Source organism: Hyperolius riggenbachi, chromosome 12 (assembly GCF_040937935.1).
Source record: "Hyperolius riggenbachi isolate aHypRig1 chromosome 12, aHypRig1.pri, whole genome shotgun sequence".
In the NCBI taxonomy this organism is placed as follows: Eukaryota; Metazoa; Chordata; class Amphibia; order Anura; family Hyperoliidae; genus Hyperolius; species Hyperolius riggenbachi.
In genome coordinates this window covers 214423730-214429222 of record NC_090657.1, presented here as the reverse complement: position 1 = coordinate 214429222, position 5493 = coordinate 214423730, and the positions used below count along the sequence as shown (strand labels likewise).

General features: G+C 49.2%; 1 protein-coding gene across 1 annotated transcript in view; it reads left to right on the top strand.

Annotated features, from left to right (window-relative positions):
- The window catches only part of PDE6G (phosphodiesterase 6G), a 90556-nt gene that overhangs the window by 99 nt on the left and 84964 nt on the right, over positions 1–5493 (top strand). The gene's annotated exons all lie outside the window — the stretch shown is intronic.

Sequence of the window (5493 nt, the reverse complement as noted above, 5' to 3'; positions counted from 1 at the left end):
GTAACCATACATGATTTGGGGGGGGGGGGGTAAGTGGAAGGGATATCTCCATAGCTGCCTACTGACCGTTTCTTTCCCAAAGGGAAAGTACTTTTGGGGGGACCTAAACCCCCTGGTCTTCTCTCTTCCCCAGTTGTTACTCTTTTAGGTCTGCTGTACAGTTCTGCATAAACATATGTATGTATCTTTCTACTAAACACTAAAAGGGACTCAGAGCTGAAAATATAAATATTTTTTACGTACCTGGGGCTTTCTCCAGCCCCATCCGCTTGGAACGCTCTCCGTCCTCTGCTGCCCGCAGCTTCGTGAACTGAGTCACGTCAGTCGGCTCCAGTCTACGCAGGAGAGGTTTGCCCTGTATGTAGCTCTCCAGCGGCTGCTGGAGAGCAGTGTTGCCAACCGTCAGTAAATTTACTGACAGTCAGTAAAAAAGTCAACAAATCTGGGCTGTCAGTAAAGTCCATGAAAAACTGTGGTGTCAGTAAAAAAAAAACCTCTCTTTCCCAGAAGATCACAGCGCTTACTGCGTATCAGTTCACGTATCACTGTGGAATGTACATTGCTCTAGATAAAGGTGGCCATACATCTGTAGACTTGGCGGACGATCGACCATCAGATAAGACAATTATTATTGATATTAAAAAAATCAATGCCACCAAAAACATGCCTTATTGACAATCAAACCAATTTTGGGCCGAAATTGGTTGCATGTATCGATGGCATGTATCAATTGGACATGCTGGAAAATCTCAGCTTGGCATGCTCAACCGGGTGTGCAGTGGTAAGTCCTGCGATAATCGAGAACAAACGTGACGGAAACCCCTGGTCGCATCCCCCATATGTAAATGTATCAAAGTGCCCCCCCCCTCCCCCCAGATGCCGTGCATGAATGCAGTCCTCCACTGCACTCTTCTTACTCATTCACGCCCCACGTGGTTGCCGGTGTATTGCACGTAAGTGCGCATGTGTGATATCTTTCATTTAATTTCAGTAAGTGACGGGAATCAGTGCCCGAAGCTGCGGGCAACGGAGGACGGCGGCGTGGGAGGGATCCGATTGGATGGGGCTGGATGAGTGTATGTATAAATCTTTAAATATTTTCAACTCTGGTACACTTTAAATCTAATGGGAAGCGAAAACAAACAAACAGATACCTACCTAAGGAGAGGGAAGGCTCTGGGTCCTTTAGAGTCTTCCAGTTACTCTCACGGTCTCCTTATTCCAGCTCTGGCTCACTGGTTTGGATCCCCCACTGTAGAAGTCTTCGGGAGCATTTGGGCGGCTGTGTACTGTGAATGTGGTAGCAGGCAAGAGAGCGCACATGCGCAGTACGGAGCCACCCAGTGTTCAGGTGCACTCAGGCTCCTGAAGCCTCCTGCGGCAGCAGAGAGCAGGAGGTGACAACATTGGGAAAAGAGGACCGTGATAGGAACGGGAAGACTCTATAGGACCCACAGCTTTCCCTCTCCTTAGGTAAGTTTTAGTTTGTTTGCTTGGTTTTGGGTTTTTTTGGTCCCCATTAGTTTTAAAGGACAACTGAAGTGAGAAGAATAGAGAGGCTGCCATGTTATTTCTTTGTAAACAATACCAGTTGCCTGGCAGGCCTGCTGATCTATTTTGCTGCAGTAGTGTCTAAATAACACCAGAAACAAACGTGCAGCTAATCTTGTCAGATCTGACAATAATGTCAGAAAGATCTGATCTGCTGCATGCTTGTTCAGGGTCTATGGCTAAAAGTATTTGGATCAGCAGGTCAGCCAGGAAACTGGTATTGCTTAAATGAAAATAAATATGGCAGCCTCCATATGCCTCTCATTACAGTTGTCCTTTAACCTCCTTAGCGGTAACCCCGTGTGTGACACGGGGTAAGCCGCCGGAGGGTGCCGCTCAGGCCCTGCTGGGCCGATTTACTTAATTTTTTTTTTGCTGGACGCAGCTAGCACTTTGCTAGCTGCGCCAGCACCCCGATCGCTGCCGCCGCGCGCCCGATCGCCGCTATCCGGTGCGGCGCGCGCCCCCCCCCCCAGACCCCGAGCGCTGCCTGGCCAATCAGTGCCAGGCAGCGCCGAGGGGTGGATCGGGTCTCCCAATGACGTCCCGACGTCGGTGACGTCATTCCGCCCCGTCGCCATGGCGACGGGGGAAGCCCTCCAGGAAATCCCGTTCTTTGAACGGGATTTCCTGATGGCCTATCGCCGGAGGCGATCGGCGGGGCTGGGGGGATGCCGCTGAGCAGCGGCTATCATGTAGCGAGCCCTCGGCTCGCTACATGATTTAAAAAAAAAATAATTTAAAAAAAACTGCTGCGCTGCCCCCTGGCGGTATTTTTCATACCGCCAAGGGGGTTAAGTAACAAGAAAATATACTCTGTACAGCGATGGGGAAGATGTTGGTGCTATATTATTAATAATAATTGACTTTTATTCTAACTTTATTCTCATACTTTAAGGCTGCTTTCACAGTGGGACGTTACAGGCGCACGTTAGTGCAGCCTGTAACGCAGCCCACCGTATAGCAATGAAAAGTCAATGGGCTGTTCACAGTGCCCACGTTGCATTACATTGTAATGCAGCACGTTTTAAAAAAGTGCTGCATGCTGTGCGTTATACGTGGCTAAGCCGCGTTAGACTATTTGCACATGCTCAGTGATGTTGGAGGAGGAGGTCTCCCCTCCTCCTCCGCTGCCAGCCACATGGCTAATTAATATTTACTGCACTCAGTGACGTGCAGTGTTTACTTCCTGGAGCGGCTGCTCTGTGCGGCGATTGGCCGGTGGGACCACGTGATGCGGATCACGTGGTCTCCGCATCACATTGCACAAAAAAGGCGCACCAAGAGCTGCATAACGCAGCTCTAGGTAGCGTCCTCGTCCAGCACCACCAGGCGTTGCGTTAGGGGCACGTTATGCGACCTATAACGTCCCCTAAAACGCAATGTCCTGGTGGGAAAGAAGCCTAAAGCATGGATGCCCAACTCCAGTCCTGGAAGGCCATATCCATGCCAGTGTTTAGGATAAACAGGGAAATGGATGAACCACCTCTTTCCTGATTCAGCCCTATCAATAAAATTGAGCTGTGCCAAAATTGTGTGAGGACCACAGCCCTTGAGGACTGGAATTGGGATACTCGAGGTGACATGTGACATTATGAGATAGACATGGTTATGTACAGTGCCAAGTCAGGACTGGGTCAGACTACAGTGTGACCCTCACTGATAAGAAATTACAACTATAAAACACTTTCCTGGCAGAAAATGGCTTCCGAGAGCAGGAAAGAGTTAAAAGGGTCAATAGTTCATAGCTTTTAGCCCTGGCATACTTCAATGAATGTGTCATTGAGCAAAACCAGTAAAACTGTAAAAACTTAAAAAGTAGCTTTATATATAAAATAAAACAGATGAATATCTTGAAAAGTAATTTTTAGGAGAAGGAGGATACATACAATTGTTTATTTCATTAGTTTATTTTCACCTCGGGTGTCCTTTAACCTCCTTAGCGTTAACCCCGTGCTGGACACGGGGTAAGCCGCCGGAGGGTGCCGCTCAGGCCATGCTGGGCCGATTTTCATAATTTTTTTTTTTTTGCTGGACGCAGCTAGCACTTTGCTAGCTGCGCCAGCACTGTGATCGCCACCGGCCCCCGCCCGATCGCCGCTATCTGATGCGGCGCGCGCCCCCCCCAGACCCCGTGCGCTGCCTGGCCAATCAGTGCCAGGCAGCGCCGAGGGGTTCTTCGGAACTCCCAATGACGTCCCGACGTCGCTGACGTCATCCCGCCCCGTCGCCATGGCAAAGGGGGAAGCCCTCCAGGAAATCCCGTTCTTTGAACGGGATTTCCTGATCGCCTATCGCCGGAGGCGATCGGCGGGGCTGGGGGGATGCCGCTGAGCAGCGGCTATCATGTAGCGAGCCCTGGGCTCGCTACATGATTTAAAAAAATAAATAAATAAAAAAAACTGCTGCGCTGCCCCCTGGCGGAATTTTTCATACAGCCAGGGGGGTTAAAGCAAGGTTTGGGGGGAAAGAACACAAAAGTTAGATGCATCCGTAGAGGGAAGGATCTCTATGGGCCTTCTTGTCTGCGGGCCGTGTGCGAGTGCAGCTGCATTGCGCGAATGCAATGGCGACCTGCACACTGCCACAGAGCCGCTCAGACATGGAAGAAGCAGCCCCATACACATGGCTTTGTGCTACTGCACATACGCATGCCTTGATTACAACTGGGAGGGAGAAGGCGCCCCAAAAAATAGGTGGTGGCGGATGAACGGTATAGCTATATTATGTGACTAAAAATAGCAAAAAATATAAATAATAAAAATGGCTTACCTCAAAGGAAAGGGCAAAGCCAATTTCAAACAAAACGTTTTATTATTCATCAGACACTATCAATGATAACGCGTTTCGCAGAACATAGTCCGCTTCCTCAGATCAAATACAAAGCAGTGTCTTTATACTGTAGACCATAAGTTCATAGTGTCTAAAAGGAGGTGTCCTTTTTGTCTTCACCAACACTGCATATTTTTTGCATAGTTACATAGTTATTTTGGTTGAAAAAAGACATACGTCCATCGAGTTCAACCAGTACAAAGTACTAAATTGCGTGGATTTTATTTACAGTAGCGTTGTTTATTTCTAAACTATAGGGGATGGAAGTGGAGAAATAGTGTATTTTTTTATTGTTTTTCTCTTTAAAATGCATAGAAAGTAAAGTAATTTCTAGATAAAAATTTGTGGCAAAGAAAACAAGATATAAATCATTTAGGTGTGATGAGTAGTGATAAAGTTATTGGCAAATGAATGGGAGGAGCGCTACAGGGGAAAATTGCTTCCGTCCTTAACCACTTAACGACCGCCTAACACCGATGGGCGTCGGCAGGTCGTAAGTGGTATGACATGGAAACGACTGGTGTTTCGAGCGGCCTTTCCATGTCAGTTCACGGAGGGTGTCTCCGTGAACAGCCTGCGAGCCTCTGATCGCGGCTCGCAGGCTAAATGTAAACACGCTGGGAAGAAATCCCCGCTGTTTACATCATACGGCGCTGCTGCGCAGCAGCGCCGTAAAGGAGATCGGCGATCCCCGGCCTCTGATTGGCCGGGGATCGCCGGCATCTGATAGGCTGAAGCCTATCCTAGGCGGCGTAGGACGGATCTCCGTCCTGCGCAGCCCATAGCGAGAAGGAGAGGAGGGCGGAAATTGCTGCGGAGGGGGCTTTGAGAAGCCCCCCCGCAAAACAAAGAGAGCCGGCGGCGATCAGAACCCCCCAGCAGGACATCCCCCTAGTGGGGAAAAAGGGGGGGAAGTCTGGTCGCCCTGGCTGCAAAGTGTTCTGTGCTGTGGGCTGGAGAGCCTACGCAGCACAGATCACAGCAAAATCCCCTGGTCCTTAAGTGGTTAAGGTGAAAATACTTGCGGGCTGAAGTGGTTAAGCAATACTGTACCAGTTACCTGACAGTCCTGATAATCCTCTGCCTCTGATTCTTTGAGCCATAGCCCCT